This window comes from Mustela nigripes, chromosome 8 (assembly GCF_022355385.1).
Source record: "Mustela nigripes isolate SB6536 chromosome 8, MUSNIG.SB6536, whole genome shotgun sequence".
Lineage (NCBI taxonomy): Eukaryota > Metazoa > Chordata > Mammalia > Carnivora > Mustelidae > Mustela > Mustela nigripes.
This window is the reverse complement of record NC_081564.1, coordinates 59,404,849-59,426,295: the sequence shown is the minus strand read 5'-3', so window position 1 is coordinate 59,426,295 and position 21,447 is coordinate 59,404,849. Positions and strand designations below refer to the sequence as shown.

At 37.5% G+C, this 21,447-nt stretch overlaps 1 long non-coding RNA gene across 1 annotated transcript in view; it reads left to right on the top strand.

Moving 5' to 3' along the window:
* LOC132023934 (uncharacterized) overlaps nucleotides 1-20,344 on the top strand; it is a 107,587-nt gene extending 87,243 nt beyond the window's left edge. The window contains exons 2-3 of the long non-coding RNA XR_009406098.1: nucleotides 3,019-3,073; nucleotides 20,261-20,344. This is a non-coding gene — a long non-coding RNA (uncharacterized LOC132023934). The remainder of the gene's footprint in view (nucleotides 1-3,018; nucleotides 3,074-20,260) is intronic.
* The last annotated feature ends 1,103 nt before the right edge of the window (nucleotides 20,345-21,447 follow it).

The following is a 21,447-nucleotide window of genomic DNA, read 5'->3' as shown; positions in this document are numbered from 1 at the left end:
ATTTAAAAAATTCAGTGTTCTATACTCCTAGAAGAGAACTCTTAAAGGTAAGGGGAGGCTTTGGAGGGCCTTTATTTTGTACATTATTTTTCCATGACCTTGTCTCAAGTTAATGGGAGGAAAACACTAGAAACCAAGTTTGGTCCTTGCCTTGAGACATTCATTTTCTTAGTGACAAATTCCCAAGCAGTGCTTTTGTGGACCATATTCTGTTCAGTAGTTTTGTGACCTATTGGGTGGCATGGGAATGACATTATCACTACAGCTCCATTTGTTCCTTTTAACATACATTGTCATGTCCTTTGCCCCATAAGTGAGATATCATTCTGTGCTCTGAGATTACATGAGTTTGGAGGAAAGGGGCATTTTAGAATGTAAGTTTGTTTGTAAGATACAGTAGAGTGTATATGTGTGTGTGTATATGTTTGTGTGTGTGTGTGTGTGTGTGTGTGTGTGTGTGTTTTTAGTTATATAAGTCGACATTCCAGCAAAGGTGCTTACTACTTGTGTCACCTGGAATAAATAATTTTTATTTTACTAATTTTAATTTCCTTTTTTTGTTATTTGTTAAAGTGATGCATTAGGCTAATTTCTATGACAAATGATACCTAAACTCAGTTATAGAAAAAAAAAATTATTGCTTGCTTACGTTACTCTGGAGTACATTCCTGCTCAAGTGACTTTTGGGGGGTTATTCTTCTCCAAGAATCTATTTAGGACTGAAATTCCAACATCTCCCAAGGACCTTGGAATGCCTTACTATATTCTTCATTTGCATAGCAGATGAAGGTAAAAGGAGAGCCTGGAGTATCATGAGGAAAGCTTTTTAGAGACTAATCCTCTAAGTAGCATAAATCAAATCAACCCTTGTTTCTTTGGGTAGAATTCAGTCAGTGACAGGTGTGGCCCTGCCCAAATATAAGACTAGCTGGAACATTACTAGGTCAAGTGGTATATCAGGGGAGGTGATTTGGAGAACGTGCAGTCTTACCTCTGCCAAATAGGAAAAATCACAGCAACTGTCTCCCAAATCTGTTCTGAGCAAAAAGAGAGATAATACATATAAAATAATATCTTGTATACGTGGTGAATGCTATAATTGTGGGGAAAATGAATGAAACAAAAATAAAAGGTAAAATAGTAATATTTTATAGGGCTAACGTGATAAATGCGAAAGAGAGGTACAGGCATATTATCATGGGAATTCAGAGTCACAGAGATCATTGTTCACTGCGAGGATTGATGTGACCACCTTAAATGTGGGACACCCCCCACTTCTGTCCTTAGTGACTTACCTCTTCACTCCTATATTTTCCTTTGGTGATTTCTTATCTCTTCTCATGGCTTCTATTACCATGTATAGATGACAGTTAATACCAAATCGGCATCTGCCTCTTTGATGCCTCTCCATATGTATATTCATATGCTTAATGGAATACTTCAAATTTTATTAGGCTCCAACTGAGTTCATCACACCTTCCTTTTCTGCATTTATTTTAACACTTCCCTTTCCCACAATCCTCTTTGCCCCTCTGTGTTCTTTATCCCCTATCATCTCCTCTCTGAACCTTCTTATATAATCAGCCCCTAAGTGTGGACCAGCTTACCTCCCAGATATTACTCCATTCCTCTTGTCCCATCTCACTCACGTTGCTTGAGGACCAACCATCTCTAATGCAGACTACACATTCCATCTTCACAGAAGCCAAAATGTCCCCTTCCGTCCTCCCCTAGATGTAAATATCTAGTCAGCTGACTCCACTTTCACAAGAATTTTGACTCCCTATTTTTATTAAGTGAGCATAGACTCCTTGGCATAGCTTAGAACACCACCAAACCATATCAACTCTGTAGAATTCTAGCTTTTTCTCTTGACGCTTTTTCTCTCTACAACAACCATACTGAACATCTGTCCATTTTGCTCATGCATAATGGACTCTCTTATCCCTGGAACTTGCCACATGCTATTCCATCTGCCTGACATAGTTTTTTCTTCCTACCCACCTGTGAGATTGTGATTTATAATAAGAAATATATATTTGGTCTTGTCCCTGGATCCTGACTCACAGCTCCCAGAAGCCTTGGAATTTCCTGAACTATAAGAGCAATGGGAACAGATTTTGTCATAATATTTGGTCTCTTGCCTTCAGCCTGAAATCACTTCAGAGCCATAAAGGTAGAATGGGTGTCTTACTATTCATAACACGCCCCTTTCCACCAGAGCTAGGTTTATGTTAACAAGATGACTTTGGAAAAATGCCTAATCACCTTCTTACCAGAAGAATCAACCATGTGATTAGAAGTTTGAAACTTTCATCCCCTTTCCCTGACCTCCTGGGAGGGAGGAAAGGCTGAGATTGAGTTTAATCACCAATGGTCAGTGATTTAGCATTCATGCCTATGAACTGAAGCCTCCACAAAAAACCCCAAAGGATAAGGTTCAGAGAGCTTCTCCATGTGATGAACACATGGAGACTGAGGGAAAGTTTCATGCTGGAAATGCCTGGAAGCTCCATACCCTTTCTTGATACCTTCCCCTATATATCTCTTCCATCTGGCAGCTCCTAAATTATATGTTTGTTTGTTTTTTATAATAAACCAATAACCTAGTGAGAAAACAGGTTCCCTGGGCTCTGTACGCTCTCAGAAATCAGTCAAACCCACGGGGGTCATTGGAACCTCCAGTCTACAGCTGATCAGTCAGAAACAGAGGTGACAACCAAAGTCTGTGATTGGTATCTGAAGTGGATGGCAGTCTGGTGGGACTGAGCCCTTAACCTGTGGAATTTGATGCTATCTCTGTGTAGATAGTATCAGAATTTAGTTGAATTGTAGGACACCAAGCTGGTGTTGGAGAATTGCTTGTTGGTATGGGGAAATACCCCTTCCTCACAAACATACACACATTAGAACTGGGTGCTAAGAATCCTTACCTCCCATCTCCTCGAGTAATGAAAAAATAAATCTAGCTCACTCTTACCTATTTTTTGGAACTATCTTCTCTGTAATTTCTTCCAGGAACCACTGTGATCCACCACCACTCCCTGACTCACCACCACTCCCTGATTCTTACGTAAGTGTCAAACTGTCATCTTTACCCTTCTGTATCCATTGATCGAACTAGTTTGTGGTTGCTTTACTTTTGAAACTAATGATTTCCTACCCCCAGTTGATGTCAAGAACCATGAAGCTATATTTGAGTTTTATCTTCTTGTCCTCAGCAACTACCCTGGTAGAATAAGACATTGATCATATTTTCGATAATCATGGATGACTTCAGGAATTGTCGTTTGAACTGAGTCTTGAGAAATGGAAGATTATGAAAACTAAAGCTAAGGGGTAGACAGTGGCCTTCTCCCATGAGAGTAAGGCACAGGCAAAGTCCCAGAGGCAGCTGTGCACAGACTGAGTCTCGTGTGGCCACAGCCACCTGCGGATCCTGATTAAGGTCATGAATGAAGGGAGGAAATAACAGTTGCTTTCCTACTGTCACAAATGCATTCTCTGAAAGAGGAACGAGGCTCACTCTGAGAGTTATTCTTTCAGACAGGGCAACATCCACATTTCTAGAGAAGCAGCTTCGTGTTCAGCTTCTAGCATTTGGGTGGGATATGCCCTGAGGAGGTGGCCCAGGAGCAGTTGGATTCCACTAGGAATCTGCCTAGCAGCTATGCTTTCCTCTGTAACCCACCTGCACGGGCTCCTTGCTCCTCTCTAGCCACCCCAGCCACTCTGCAGATAGGATGTCTCCAGCTACAAAGGAAAGCAAGGCCCTGCCAGCTGCTATTTCATGGCTCTCAACTTCCTCCGGTGGCTGAGTGTGATCATCTTTGCAACAGCATATGGAGACGTCTTCTTGGGGTATTTTGTTGTGGCGGGAGCTGGGAACTTAACAGTTTGGGGGAATTCATAATGAAAGGCAGCTCAGGGGGGCAGATATGTTCTTTTGTTTTCCCCGTGTCCCTTCTCCAGTGTGAAGTTCTAAGGAAATGAATTTTACATAATTTATTGTTATAGAGGAAATTGTCTTTTGTTCTTGAACCACTAATGCTAGTGATTCCTTAAACAAGCCACCTCTACCACATCTTTTAATCTTATAGTATGCTCCTTTCCAGAGCTTAGCTACATCATGGATTCTCCTAATTTCAAAACTATAGTAGGAGTAGCCGAACAGGAGTCAAGAAACAACATTTACTTTACACTTAATTACCGAGTCAGTGTCCTGGTTTCCACATCTAGGAAGTACAGCATTCTGTCTGTGATAAAGATACCAGGGAACATTTTTTATTGAGAAACCTGAGAATGCTTTCCATAATATAAGCAATGAAATTGGGGTGTCTTTTGTGATATACATCACCGATTGTTCTCCAGATTCCTACTATTTCTTAAGAGTTTGTCATTCATGTATTTGTTAATTCTTTTTTTTTTTTTTTTAAAGATTTTATTTATTTATTTGACAGAGAGAAATCACAAGTAGATGGAGAAGCAGGCAGTGAGAGAGAGAGAGAGAGGGAAGCAGGCTCCCTGCTGAGCAGAGAGCCTGATGCGGGACTCGATCTCAGGACCCTGAGATCATGACCTGAGCCGAAGGCGGAGGCTTAACCCACTGAGCCACCCAGGCGCCCAATTCTTTTTTTTATATTATTTGCATTGCAGATTATTTCAAATCATGTGGTTTAATTTATTCTGTGGAATTCCAAAATTGAATGAATAATCTGTATTCTCTTTTATGACCATATTGGCATGAACTATATGCCTTTTAAGAATTCATTGTAATCCTTGTAGTTCCTTCCCCTCATTTAGTGCATCATCATACTCTCCATATTTTGGCCATTTGACTGATTTTCTCTGGCACAAATAACCATAATACTGGGCAATGTGATAAGGCCATGATTCTTTCCCTCTAACTGTGAGAGAGAGAGAGACTGGGAGAGAGGGAGGGAGGGGGAGAAAGAGAAATTTGTTGAAAGCTTAATAAATCTTTGACTCCCCATTTCTCCTGGTTTGTGAGTGTGTTTGTGTGTGTGGGCCCACCCTTTTCTCTTACTGAAAGCTCTTCTCCAGTTTACTTCTCCTGTTTACTCTCACTCTTCCATTCTCCTACCACTAGAATGTGCCAATTCTGATCATTTTGCATGAAGCCTTGAGAAGAGCCAAGTTTCTGTCTTTACCAGTGTCTTGCTGGTGACCTCAAGCCTAATAATCTCTTGGCCTCTCAAACCTTGCTATCTCCACCTGCACAGGAGACCTAATAAGGTTTTCTAATAAGCCATATAAAGACCATCATGTTTGTATGGAAACTTGGAAACTTGTAAGGGTAGGCCCAGTGTAGGCCACTGTTGCATGCAGTTACATTGGCATACTCACCCCTTGGAGTAGCCAAGCAGAGAAGCAAATAGAACATACTCATTGTGGCTTCTGAGTCCTCTGATGAGGTATGTATATACTCTGGCATGTCCTTGTTCCCTCTACTGGCAGCTTTGTCCAAAAGATTAATCATTTAGCTAGAAATTTCAGGAGTATATAGCAAGAACAGTAGACTTGGAGATGAATCTTGTTACTCCCTCTATCTTTTCATTTCATCCCTTCCCGAATACTAGCTACAGAGCAAGGAAGACAAATGTAGTTGTCCATTACCTTGCCTGTAAAATGATGAAGCATTTATAAGACATCACACCATATTCACTCAAGAAATGCTAATCTCAGCTCAGGTTCTACAACAAAATGGTGTGAATGTTGCAGGGAGCTGGGGGAAGGGCATGCGGTGAGGCAAGGGATTCAAACTTAAAGGATCTAAGAAAAGGGAAAACATTTGTGCTTGTGTAACTTGGGGTAATGGCTCTATTTAGTTCAGAGAAGGGGTTATGATTGGCATGTCTGATGGCATGGACAGGCATTCTGGAGGGGCTGAGAAAACTGTTTCTTGACTTAGATAGTTACAAGGGATTTTTGCGCTTCCTGTGTTTTGTGATAAAAAAAAAAATTGCTTGAAAAATAGGATATAAAGTAAACTGTCAGGGTGCCTGGGTGGCACAGTCTGATTCTTGGTTTTAGCTCAGGTTGTGATCTCAGTGTTGTGAGATTGAACCTCGCATTGGACTCCACGGGAGTAAGGAGTCTGCTTGAGATTCTTTCTCCTGCTCCCTCTGCCCCTCCTGATCGTAGTCTGTCTCCCTGTCTCTTTCTTAAATACATACATACATACATACAAACATACATAATTTAAAAAAATAGTAGACTGGCAAGAGATTTCTAAAGAGATTTAAGGACCATAAACAAATGAGACATGACAAAAACATGGGAAAGAACGAATATAAAGAAAAAGCGGTATTTCACTGTGAAATGCTACAGACAAGTCTAGCATAAGTGAACCCTTGCATGTAATAATGACAGAAATCTTGCATGGCACTAGCATCAGTAGTTCCATTGAAGCAGTTGGGATTTTCAACTGCTTTCAATTTTCAAGTGTGAAATTAGAAATTATACAAAATTCTTACAAAAAGATTGTGAAAAGGAAGACCGAGATTGCTTTCTGTTAACTACTTTAGTAAATCTCTAATTCTGTATGGTGCAACAATTCTGCAATTTACATAGCTTCCTCAAAGTCTCTTGATAGCTATATCCAACCTTTGTACTTTTATATCTTTATCCAACCTGTCCACCAAAATAAGGTTCAGATATTACCTCCTCTGAGAAACTTTGTGTGAACAATTCAGCTTAAAGTAGTCAGGGGGAACTTATTGGCTCTATGGAAATGGAATCAGATTCCATTGAAAATATTAGCAGTTTAATCTATGACATGAATTGTATCTCTCATCTTATGTATATTTTTTACTTCTGTTTGGTAATGTACTTTGGTCACATGCTTTTCTTACACTGAATCCATGTAAAACACAGACCATATAAGAAGTAGAAGAATTAAGCAATATGAAAAGTAAACTTCTCCAGAAAGCAAAGAGTTTTAGAAATTTGACATCTGATTGGTCTTTAAAATTGGCTGATGCACAGGAATTTCATATTTGCTTTTCCATTTATTAGCTGGACTTAATCATATATTCATGTTTGGATTTTCATATACCTTGGTATTTGTCATTATTTATTTCAGTCTAATATTTATAAAAACTATGTCTGGCCTGAATATTTTTCTTGAGCTCCAAACTTGTGTTTTCAATGATGAAGGGGATATTGTCACCTCGATATACTAAAGGAACCATAAATTTTATTCATTTTCTGTATCTCTCACTGCCGCCAATACTGACAAAGTCATTATATTTCCCATAACAATTAATGGAATTAACATGTGCCCAGTAACACAGGCCAGATCTTTTCCAATCACCCTCACCTGTTACTTTTCACTTACCTTTGCATCCAATTATTTACTAGTTATTTACTTCCTAAATAAATACCTCTTACGTCTAGCTGTCTTTTCCATCCCGACCATCACTGTCCTGACTTGAATTTTTTATCCCTGTACCAATGAGATAGCTTCTCGAGTAGCTTTATTGACTGTAGTTTCTACTCTCATCCAATTGAGTTAGCTTTCTAGACGCAAATATATTTATGTACAATACCCTCCCCCGCTAGAGACTAACAGATGGAATCTAAGCATTAGGATCCTCAGGGTTCGGTCCCTATCACTCTCTAGTCTCTCTTCTCTCCGTTCTTCTTCCCTAATTTTCCTGCACTCTTCCTCACAAGGGTTATGTTCTAGTAATGCCTAATGACTATCAATTTTCTGAGTAGATATTAGTGTTTCATGCTTCCGAGATTCTATTTGTGCTGTATATGCTACGTGGATTGTCCTTTCCTCTTAGTTTACTTATAACCATTATTTCCCATTTGAAGCCCAAGTAATTTCCCTATTCTAAATTTTTCTTACTTTTTGAAGGTAGCTTGGAGAGTTTTGTTCTATTTTTTAGTTATCTTGCACATATCTCATTTTGATTCCTTAAACTCTGTCGCAGTTATTTTGAAAGTCTCTCTAGGCCTATCTCTGTCTCTTCTGGGAGACTAAAATTTCACTGTGGGAAGGGCCAAATATGTTCACCATTTTATTCCCAACATCCAGCATAGTGAGTCCACAAAAATGTTTGCTGAATCACTAAATGAGGGAATGTGTTGCAAAACACGAGTGGGCAGTACGTGTGAGTCATTTTGGAAGATGAGAAACTTTTGAGAAACTTCACAGCAACATGTAAAGCATTTCAAAAAGTTAATAAGACCCAATTCAATTAAAGTAGAGGTACTGCAGTCTTCTGTAGAGCAACACATCCCCATTGTAACAAGGCTGGAATCATAAGTTAAAGTGTTTGGAGTATTCCCTTTGGGTCACTGAGGAAACATCAGCTAATTTCCTTCATTCCTCTTTATTATTTCATAGAATATTTCACCTAGGTCCTCTTTGCATAGTGACCATTACCACATGTATTCTGAATAATGACCACCAGCAGGCATTCCACCCTTACAAGCCCTCTTGAAAAGAATAAATGAATAAGGTATCTTGGTGTACAATTTAGTCTGTAGCATTACTGAGCCAGTCAGCTAAACCATAAGGCAGCTGCAAATTTGGATAATGCACAAAATGCTCAATTTGTTGGCCATATGTAGACGTAGACTTCGTGATGAATAAGCAAAGACTAAACCAATCCTTTTCTTATGAAGAATGCCCATGCATGTTGATGAGCCATAAGATGCTTCCTCTGCTGAGTCAGGAAAGCACAAAAGGAAGGCCCCCCCTCCACCCCTGCCAAAAAAATCCATCTTTTACAAAAAGGAAGCATACAAACTTCCACTAAGTTTCACTTGCCTAGAGGTTTAATTTATTCATACCTGTTAAGGACACAAAAGCCATTCAGTCTATTGACTTCTAGAATCAGTAAATTTATTACTAAAGATTTGTACATGGAAAATGTGGTCAATGGAGACAATTCACTACTGCAGAAGGTCAATTGGACACATTAATGGCCAATTCTCTAAAGCATGAAGGATCATTTTAGGGCTAGCATTACTATTTGTAGTTAAATAGACAGGTAAATGTTAAAAGGGCAAACAAATTTCATTCCCCTAGGCATTAGTTAATGGCCAGAGACCAGGAAGTCAGCTCACATATCCTACTCATCTGTCCCAGGCCCTTTGACTCCTGTTCTGGGGAACTAAAGTTATTTCTTGGTGCCCTCTAGCAGTCTTTGGTCTAGGTGGCCTTAATTCTTGACTGGCCCAGTGTATACCAGGCACACTGTGAACAGCTTTGCTCCAGCTGTGCCATGGCCAGGAGGAGAGTCCCCTCTGCAGATTCTAGGCTGAATTTCAAAATGTGAAAAGTACGTCTTTCATGTCCTTTTAATCTTAGTACTACCTTCATCTTTTCCCATTCCTGTCAAGTATCCTAGAATTTCATGGTGGCCCTCTCCATTGTCATGTGACAGAATGACTCTGTCACTTCACTATTGAATTTTCATTCAAGACAATCCTCCCAAAGTAATACCACGGACAGGTGATTCTTCTTTGACTCTCCACATCCACTCTACCCTGTCCTTTGAACTATTGCGTATGGAATTTTCAGTCAGTAACAATTAATCTGTCAGAATACATCAGACAAGTCTGTTTAACAAGGCCTCTGATTATTTTAAACTGAGGAAGAAATATTTGTGGAAATTTTGGGTGGCATGGCAAGATATAAATATATTTCAGCAAAGGGGGCTTTTGGAGACTGCAAATCATACCACTTTTACGACTGGTAGTTTGGGTCTGAAATTTGCCATTACAGGAGAACAAAACAAAACTTAGTGCCATAGATTTTTTTTCTAACATATCTCAATTCTTACTTTCTCTGGAAAGTGTTCCCTGGATATTTCAGCTCACAGTGATCCTGCCCTAGAGACTGTAAAGAGAAGTAAATGGTAAATAACATACCCCTCATATTGGAGAGAGACCTTCATGTGTCACTGGTCCTGAGGAGTTATGGTGCATTTGCTCACTTACAAAGTTTTCTACCCATTGGGCACTAAGAATATTTTTCATATATATAACTCCTCATAACTAGGAGCCTTTTTTTTTTTTTTTTTTTTTTTTTTTGCCCTGTGCTCCTGCTCTCAATGGGGTCATTTGAAAAAGGTACAGAAACTGCATTCTAAGCTCCCAAAGGCATCTTGGTTTGCAGAAGGCTAGAGACTGGCTCCAGGGCTTGCAAATGCGAGAGAGGGTGTTTCACCTCAGTGTCCCTGAATCCCAGCCAACTCGGGTTAATAGTGCCCAAAAGTCATTTTCTGGCCTACTCACATGGTTGGAAGGGGATGGCGGGATGGCGGCAATTTCAGGCATCCACCTCCCAGATGAGCATGGCCATATGGACTCAGAGCTGGAAGGGGAAGTATGATGAGCTTGGAGGCAGCAAATATGAATGAGTAAGGAAGCAATCTGAGCCAGGATGCCAGGAAGAGCAGGGCACAAATGAGGAAAAATTGTTCAGAGGAAACAGCGTATGTCTGGGGAGGAGGGCACCTAAGTTTTTCCTGGCTCTACCTCTTTTCAGCTAAGTGACCTTGGACAAGCTACTTATTCTATCTAGGAGATTTCTGTGGATTTTTTTTTTCTCCTGTATGTATGTGTGTGAGATACAAGATGAATTTCTTCACCCATACAGTTTCTTCTAGCTCCAGAACTCCGAAGGAGAGATTCTTCAACAGCATTTAGTTACCAAATAATTGCATTATACTTTATAAATCAGCAAACACACCTTTATATCAGTTTTATTTGTTTATATTTGAAATAGAAAGTACCCATAACTGCCTTATAGTTTCCTCAAGACAATCTAATGACTAATTCTGTTACAATTAGTTATATGTGCATTATGAATACACTTTTATGTTTGCTCTCATTCAGTCTTCTGAAGAGTCTTATGAAATATGATTATCCCCTTTATTAAAGATCTGGAAACTAAAGGTAAGAGTATAACATTTCCCAATGCCACACAGCAAATGAGAATCCCTGATTTTTTGACATGAATTCCAAGCTCATTCACTGTGATACACTAACTACAAACTGAATTCCATAATAGACCTAAAATTTCCAATGCTTAAATTCTGTAATAGACATAAAAAATGACACAGTCCCTTCTTGTTATAGAGTTCACAAATTATCCATGGAATCAACACACACACACACACACACACACACACGAGAGAGAGAGAAAATATTACAACATCAACATCAACATTACCAATCTTATTCTTGGTAAAGTGGGACGAATTATTCTTCTTACTATTGAGGCTCACTATAAAATTATAGTAGTAAAGGCAGCAAAAGATTGGTGGAGGGATGAGCACATACATCAGTGGTACAGAATAGAGAACCCAGAAGAAGATTCACACAACTGTGCCCAACTGATGGTTTGACAAAGGCACACAAGTGATTTAGTGGAGGAGGAGGGTTAGCCTGTATGATAAATAACAGGGCCAATTAAAGATCAAAAGGGGATAGATATCACCATTTAATACCTAACACTATTTAACATACTTAACTCGAAACCAGTCACTGGATTTAAATGTAAACATAAAACGGTTAAAATTTTTAGATCAAAACAGAGGAGAAAATTCTCAGCATCCAGGGTGAAGCAGAGTTTTTAGACTTAAAACCAAAAGCATGACCCATAAAAGGAAATACAGATAAGTTGGACTTCAACAAAATTAAAATCATTTGCTCTATGAAAGATCTGTCAAGAGGATGAAAGAGCAAGCTACAGAAGAGGACAAAATATTTGCAAATCACATATCTGACAAAGGATCAATGTCTAGAATATATAAAGAAAACTCAAAACAAAATATCAGTTAGAAAATGGGCAGAAGATAGGACATTTCACTAAATGGGATATACAGTTGACAAAAGAGCATGAAAAGATATTCAACATCATTAACCATTAGGAAAATGAACATTAAAATCACAATGAGATATTACTAATGCCTATCAGAATGGCTGAAAAAATGAATGACAATATCAAATGCTGGGGAGGATGTGAATAAACTGAATTATACTTTCTCAATGATTCATAAATTGCTGATGGATATGTAAAATAGTCCAGTCACTCTGGAGAATAGCTTGGCATTTTCTTATAGACTAAATCTGCATTACCATATGACCCAATATTTCCACTTTTAGCCATTTATTCCAGAGAAATTGAAATACAAATTCATAAAAGAAAAATAAAAGTCTGCATACAAATGTATATAGCAGCTTTTTTGTAATAGCTCAAAACTGAAAATTATCTTAATGCCCTTCATTCAGTGAATGATGAAACACATTGGTATATGTATGTCATGGAATACTACACAGAAATGTAAAAGATTGTATTACTGACACAACTTGGATGAATCATGGTAGCTATGCTGAATGGGAAAAAAAAAAAAAAAAAAGACAAACAAAAACAAAAAACTATGTCCAAAAGGTAACATAGGATTCCATTTCTTTGACATTCTTGAAATGAAAATCATAAGGGAGAAAAATGAATAGTTTCCAGGGGTTAGGGAAGAGTGAAGGGAAGAAGGTGGGAGTAACTGTAAAAGAATCATAGCAGTGATCCTTTCATGATGGAAATGTTCTGTGTTTTGACTGTGATGGTAGCACCTGAGCCTGCACATGCAATAAGGCTACACAGAGTTACACACACACACACACACACACACACACACACAAGACTGCACGTAAAACTAATAAAACCTCAAAGTTGAAGGAATATATCCACGTCAGCTTTCTGGCTGGGCTGTTGTAGTATATCTGTGCAAGGTGTCACCAGAGGAGGGGGCAATGGGTCAAGAGTATACAGGATTTCTCGGCATTATTTTTTTTTAATTTTAAATATTTTTAGTTATTTATTTGACAGACAGAGATCACAAGTAGGCAGAGAGGCAGGCAGAGAGAGAGAAAGAGATGAAGAAGCAGGCTCTCTGCTCAGAGCCCGATACGGGACTCGATCCCAGGATCAGGACCTGAGCCGAAGGCAGAAGCTTTAACCCACTGAGCCACCCAGGCGCCCCTCTCGGCATTATTTCTTACACCTAAAATAATTCTACTATAATTTCAAAATATAAGAGTTGACATAAAATATAAAAGAAGCTTCAAAACATATCAAAGGGTCTTGAAGGATGACATGTAATATTTTGGACCTCAAAGAAGCAAAATGGTTCAAGTGTTCCTGAACAATAGTTTGCACTTTGCAGAAGGGCAATGCAAGGACCAAAGCCATCTCAAGTTCATCAAGAGGCCTGGGGGCAAAAGACCCTTGTCTTTGAGTCTCCATACTTTCCAAAGACAAGTTGTTAGGCATGTCTAGTGGGTGGTTCTCCCTTCAAGACTCTGAGCCCACATGTATCAGACTGTCTGGATCAACCCTACTCATCTTGCTACAGACCGGATTGACAAACTTCATTTTTGTGTTAATCCGCTATATTTTCTAACTACTGGCCATATTAGGTTTTCTGTCCTTTGCTATCCCCAAGCAGGGATGGGTGGACAGGTTTCCTGCTGTGAAATAGAGCCTGTTTTTCCCAATTGTTAAGCAGCTCTCTTTCACGTTCCCATATAGACCGGCAATGACTCATTGCCTTCCCCTCTTATTGCAGAAATGGGGCCTGGGAGATTTGTACATACATCCCAAATGTTACATATTAGAATTGATTACACCAACACAACTATTAAGCTTTAAAAGGTATAATGTTTTAAGCCTGCTCAACTAAAATACTATAGTCTATGCACAATCAAACCTCTCTGAGGGGATTAGGCAGAAACCATTTTAATTTATCCGTCTTGGAGTGTGATACGAACAGGGCAGCAGAGAACCTGCTGAGTGAGCACTTGTTTATCCATCAGCAGAAGAGTCTCCTTGCTTTGGAAAAATAACCCTGTGCTTTGCTCACCCCATCCACTTAAAAAATGGGAGGCCCTCCTCTACGCATGCTCCCAATTGACTCTTGCTGACATGTACTTAAGGTTTTCGAGAACTTATGCTTTTGATTCATGTGTCTTCTTCCTTTGTCTGTATCAGAACTTCCTCTAGGCAAGAGGCCTCCTACTACAGCTCCATCTACTCCTAGCAGGCTTCTGTGTCATACCCTAAATCAGCGTATCAGTACTAAGTTACTTCTGTGAATATGAATACTTGGTATCATTTTTTATTGGATGTGGAAAACTTTTTGAAAGTGTATTGTAAAAAATGACTGTAATTGAATAGGAACGGCACTCTGATCTGTACTTTAATAAGGCCATTTTTTTTTTTTTTTTAGTGCCATTGGCAAAAACATGTGCTGGAAATGTGGCTATGCCTTCTAAATTAATATTAGTCTTCTGGATTCCTGCAGTGATTGAGGCAAAATTCTGAGACAAGGCAATCAGGTGCTCAAGAACCTTTAAGGAGGATTTGACATACCACATGTAGAGTCTGCCCGTCTTTCTTGAAAGCTCCCTCTTAGACAGAGGGAAGAGGTGAAGACACTCAGAAAGTAAGGAAAATGATATATGAAAATCTTCAGGATCTGCTGCACTGTTAAAATATTTGTAGAGCTATTTGAATGGGATAGTAAAATTTATTTGTGATATAAGGGTCTTCTAAGGAGTATGGCAGAGATTTGAGTCTTAACACTTGTACTGGGATTTTTGCTAAGTGAGGTGACATTGGACTTGAATATTTACTATTCTCTGTGTCGTTTTGCTCCTTTTAAGCATTTAACTGTACTCTACCGTAGGTATCCTTAGCACTTGTCTCTATAAAGAAAATCTTATGTCTTACCCTCTGTGGAAGGTGACACCTGCCTCATTTCGTCTTGGTAGAGTATAGTTTTGGTTTTCTTGTGTGTCTAGGTATAATCACCCTTTCCAACTCTGCAGTATTCCTCATGGCTGGCTTACATTATGACTTAGCGTTCTCCAACAGTGATCTGCTCCCTGAAACATCTACAGTAATGCTCCTTCTGGTTAAACATTGTAAGGTTTACATTATAAGTTTAAACACTGTAAATCACTAATACTATCCCAGTACAGATGTCATAGAATATATATTAATAAACTACGGACTGGTCTGTAATCAGACTTGGAGGTTTTCTTACAACACAGTCACTCCCTTCTATTTGTATGTTTTCCATACCTGCTTTTACACTATAAGGACAGAGTTAAATAGCTATGACAGACACCATGTGGCTCACAATAGCTACTGCCTCACCCTTTGCAGAAAGTTTTCCAATCCCTGTTATGGAGAGTGGTGGCTCTCCAAGCTCTCAAGACATCATCATCAGGTTGAATTAAATGAGCAGAACTGTTGCTAGTACAGCTAAGTTCTGCTGAGATGAAAGAAAGATATTTAGTTTAGTTTAGTTTAGTTTAGCTTTAAAACTTAAGAGTGGAAAATGAAAAAACTTGAGGGTATCAGGACTGATGAAATACTGTAGGAACTCTGCATTGTTGTTACAACTCAAAAATATCATTACAGATCTTCTGTTTCTCATTCCATCTCTCTGCTCTGTCAGTGCTAAGCTCGTGGCCTGGCTCTTATGTCCATCACTCATCAAGCTAAGATAGTAGGTGAATTTGAGATAACACATTGTCATATAGCCAGATTTAGGATCATAACAAAGACGTATTTCTCTTCATTCTTTTTTTTTTAATGATAGGATAAACCTTTCTTGGAAACCCATCAGTAATCTTTCCCTCAAGTCCCAGTGGTTAAGTTTCAACTTCCCTCATTTTCTTCTTCCTTGAATATTAAGAAGAAAGTTCCAACATGAGAAAGATGTGAAGCATTTTCAAATTATAAATGGTTTTGTTTTGGGGGTGGGGGAGAAATGAGAGGAAATGAAAAGATAACAGTGCCTCCAGTGTTGTGTACGAAGGATCGTATATGAATTTCCACATTTTCATCTGACAAAAGTCATCATATCACAGAGGAGAGGAATATCCTGACCATGGCTTCTAGAAGTGCAGACAGGACTCTTCATAGGTGTTCACAGAACTTCTGAACAGGAATCCTAAGGTGGGATGTTATGGCTGGTTCTCTACGTCCGTGTTTGAAACTATGGTGAATTTTAGAAAAGTGTTTCAAAAAAAAATTTATATATATATATATATAATTTTTATATATAAAATAAAAAATATATATTTTTTATTTTATATATAAAATTTATTTTATATATAAAATAAAATAAAATTTTATATATATATATATATATATATATAATCTTTGCATTCCAAAATATTCCTCAGCCTAAACACCAGCCCTAGAGTCTCTCATGTAAAGATATCTTGAAGGATATTGATTATTCTATCAGTATAATTTTATATCAGGACTATAGATTCCCAGAAGTATTCACACTGAATGGGATTTTCCACCTTTTTAATGATTCCGAATAGACGTCCAAATCTAGCAGGTGTCTTTGAACAATTATTTCTGTCCGGATAAGCATGTGTAAATGCCATATTCATTTCAGGCTTGTTCTTCACTGGACCTCTACTTGCCAGGGACAACAGGAAAATGTGCTTAATGGTTGTCAAATGACAATAAATGAAGTTGGTCCTTCTTCTTCAAATGGTCATTTACAAATCCTCTAGTACACCTGTATTTTTGAGCTGTAAAAATTATTTTAATATTTTAATTTTAGAAGACTATTCAGAAGTCTAAGAACAAATAATCCTTAAAGACATAGAGAAAAGACTCCTGGAATGAATTTATGCATATTATAGTTTAGCTTATAATACTTTATATTGGGCTTGTGGATCAAAAATAAAGCAAAAGAATATGATCAATTTGCTTTTGAAAGTCATTAAAAAAGCTCAATTGATAAAAAGCTGCTGATGACATTTGCTTTAAATATATCTAAACTAAGCATTGCAAGTAATTATATGTAACTTATATAGGATGAATTGTCTAGGAGGAAAACATAAATATGGGTGATTATGTATCATAAATACATATGCATATGCATACACACATAAAAAACTTCTGTAGTATATATTTAATGCTTTTAAAATATATAATTTTGATTACTTTTCAAAGAAGGCTATTTAATTTCAATAAGACCTATAATTGAGAGGAATTGACATGTGTAATTTTTTTAAGATTCTTTTGCAAGTTTTGATATTAGTTAGGATTATATTGATCAAATAAGTGAAAGATAATTTCTTTCTCCAAATCCTGGGACAGTTCGAAAAATAGTGTTATTATTTACCTTAATGCTTGGTCAAATTCCCCTATGAAATCATCTGGGTTGGTGTTTTCTTTGAGGGATATTTTAAATTATGGATCTAGTTTCTCTAATAGTTATGACTTCATATTTTCTATTTCTTCTATTAAATTTGGAAATTTGTGTATCCTGGGGAATTTCCTCTTTTATATAAGTTGTTAAAATTTATTGAGATAACATTTGTGCATGTATTTCTTTGTTGTATTTTTAATGACTCTAGAACCAGCGTCTGTGTCCCTTTATCATGTCTGTTACTGGCACTGTGTCCTTTTTCGTTCTTTTTCTAGTTTCTTGATCATTATACCTACAGATTTACCAATTTGTTTGGGCTTTTAAAACAATCAGCTTCGCCTTTATAATGTACTGCTTTTTGTTTTCTACTTTAGTATTTTTATTTCATTATCTGTTTACTTCTTTTTGTATTTTTTCTAATGTCTTTAAGGGGAGTATTAGACCATGAATTTTAAATATGGTCTTTTCTCACATATGCATATAAGGCTGTAAATGTCTCTCTGTGCACTACTTTAGCTTCATTTCGCATATTTGCTTACAGCTTTATTAACATATAATCAATATAAAATAAACTGCATGCATGTAAAGTATATACTTGAATAAATGTTCACATAGTATACACTCATGAAACCAGCACGACAATCAAGATAACGAACCTAGCCATCACTCTCCAAGGTTTCCTGATGCTGTTTTGAAATCAGTACTCTCAATTGGGGATGCTGCCTGTCACCAGGCAACCACAGATCTGTTTCTGCAGCTGTAGTTCAGTTTGCACATTCCAGAATTGTAGACATGTGGGATTGTGCGATATATACTCTTTTTGACTGGCATATTTCAATCCGTGAACTTATCTTGAGATTCAACCATGTCAGTGTAGGTTTCACTAATTGACTCGTTTTTATTGCTGAGTAGCATTCTATTGTATTGATATGCTACAGTTTATATCCATTCACCTGCTGATGCACATTTAGGTTGTTACCAGGTTTACGGGCTGTTATAAATAAAGCTGCTGTGAAAATTAGGATACAAGTAGTTTTATGAAAGTATGGCCATATATATTTCTCTTGGGGAATTACCTAGGAATGAACGGCGAAAGTTTTGCCAAACTCACTTGTACGTTTTAGTAACTTTTTTGTATAATCTAACTGTCAAGAATCTTTTACTGTCAGCGGTGCAGATGATAACTCTTTTAGGCTTTTTAGACAATGTAACATCTTTGTCTCTTTCCCTACCCCCTCATTATTGTCCTGTTTAGAATCTTTAATACACTATTGAGTACGAGTGGTAGCAGTAGGCATTCTTGTCTTGTTCTTGGTCTTAGGGACAAAATATTGAGTATTTTTCATAGTGTCTTTTATCAGATTGAAGATGTTCCTTCTAAAAGCAAATTTAAAAGATGGAGTGATTATAAATGTTATATTTTTCCAATACCATAATACATTGAATTTCACAGTGCTCTTGATCATTGATTACTGATTAATTTATGATTGATTAATGGCCACTTGATGGGAAAATTACATGGCCACAAAATAAAAGTCATTTCATGTATATTTGAGGAGTTCAGTTTCACAGATAGGTCACCATTTACATGAGAGAAAATATAAGTAAGACCACGTTTTCCCAGACTAAATTTTATATATTTTATTCAAAGGCTTGAGATAGGACCTTTCATTCACCTCATAAGACTTTTTATTCACCACAACATTCCTTTAGTATCATGAGTTCTATAACCACAATAAGATAAATAAAATAAACAGAAATGTTGCCAGTTTTACAATGCATATAAATTCTACCCCAATTTAAATGATATGGTTGATAAATGTAAGTATGTTTTATCAAATGTTCTGCCAGGTACAATCAGATCATGTTCCATCCTAGTTAGTTAGTGCATTGTGAAAATACATAAGATTTGTGTTAATCACTATCATTTGCCTAGGTTAATAATGTTTTGTTCTCTCATTCCACCATACTGAAATGTTAGAGACTTTCATGCCTCTTTGCTATTTCTTTTGCTGCTAATATCTTTATTCTCCATAGTACAGGGTGAAGTTAGACTCATTTTTTAAGACATAGATCATATAAGATGACCCTAGCGATGTCTACCCATCTGCCCCAGACACAGTAAATTGCTCCCTTTTCCACATTCTAGAGTTACCTCTATTAGGGGACTTATTACACTGAATTATGACATGTTTATATGCCTACTTGCCTCAGCTAAATCACATTTCCTTTTTTGCAATGATGCCTAAAAACAGAGACTGTGTTCTTCATGCCCAGAATAGGGCTTATGAAAATCCGCGGTGATGTTTTTCGGCAGTGACTTTTAACTGAAAGAATGGATGACTGGTGAATTTTGTCATAGGATGTGTCAAATTTCTTGACTTTTCAGAGAAATTAGACATCTGAATTTTATAAGAAATTCTCCTTGCTCCTCCCAGCAACTTTAGTTGAGGAAACTCTAAAGAGGAAATAAAATCTATAACCACTCTGCAAAGCTGTCAGTGACCTTGAACAGGACACAGAGATAAGAGATAGGAATCTGAAAATCAGTGGGACTAAACTGAGAATTGACAGAGAGCTGGCAAGAAGGCTTTGGCCTTCGACCAAGAACAGACCACAGCTCTGAATTAAGGGCTGTCGAAGAAATAAGAGTTTACTACTCAGGTGAGCTTGGGGCAGGAAGAGAAGCTTGGGGGGCGAGGTGTTTGTGTGGGTGGGAGAGAGGAAAATAGACATTGTCAGCTTTTTGCTTCTGCGTCTGTACTTCACGAACTTAAACACGGCATTGTTCACATCAGTCAGAGGACTGAACTTCAAAAAACTCGGTCTTAAATTTTTTGAACCCTGTGGCAAGAAGGGGTTATCTCTTTATTTTATTGTCGTAGTCATATGACGAGGAAGATAAGTTTTCACTGGAAAACAAATTCAGTTGTGAGTACCCAGTAACTCAAAAAAAAAAAAAAAAAAAAAAAGCTACTTTGGTTTGAAATGAAATAATTCAATCACAAACAGTTCCTGTTCCTTGACAGGTCAATTTGATTTGCCCCTCAGCCTGACAGTAGGGCTGTGAATGAAGAGGACACATTTCCAGCAGAGTACCTGAAGCGCTAAAACATCCTACACTTCATAACACTAAAAGGAGATTTGACCAACCGGGAAAGATGCCCTATTGGCAACTTTACAAAGTTCTTGGGAGAAAAAGCAAACCTATATGTTTGTTCTTTGAATACTTTATGCAAATGTGTTGATGTATATGCACATCTTGGTGAGAAAATAAATGCAAAAAGATGGAAGTTCCAAGGAATGAATATGTTGAATTGCTAAAAGCAACATATTGCAACTTATGTTCTGAGAGCTCTTTGCTCACCATGAAATCCCCAAGCTGAATGTATTCCGAAGAAATGCAATAAGGTATGGAATAGTTCCAGGTTCAGATGTGAACACAGATACAAACACAGTGAATGCCGGAATGTGTATTTGATGCTGTTGTGCAATGTTGAGAAAATAAATTGGATGTTGTTCATGTTGCTAATGCAAAAACAGAATGAATGCTAAAATGAAGTTATCTGCTGATTTTGGAATCTCATTTATCCCCTGCTGATTCATATCATCTGTTTTGGTTATACACATGATGCAAACATTCGTTTTGCGAAATCCCACTCCTAAGTCTTCAACAACTTTACTCCAGCTTTCGAAAATTAGCACAAGTTCAAATACCAAGAGAATAAAGTAATTGATTTCAAGCTGGTTATAAATGTATTTTCTGGGCTTGGTGCTCTGTGGAAATAAAAATTTTTGGTAAAAAAAATTTTTTTTTAGAAGAGAAAGATGCTTCCTACACATAGTAGGCATACCAAAATATTTTTAGAGGAAAAAAACCACAACTTTATTACTTTCCTAAAGAAGATTAAAAAGAAATTGGAAGAGACAAAGACGATGTACTTTTTGTACCACTAATTACAAAACTATACTAAATAATAATCACAACATAAAGCAGTACACATTTAGGTGTCAAGGTTGGCAATAACCAATTGCTATAGGGATTTTAAAAAGGGGGGCATGTCATGGATTGGACTTTATGGTGAATGTTCTTAGAGGATTTTTATGGTCAAGCACTGAATGAGAACATAAGAAGAAAACATGACTAAGCTGTGTACATGAGGAAAGTCACTTCTGATCGTAGTTTTGGGGTTTAGTATTTAAATACAGAATTCTA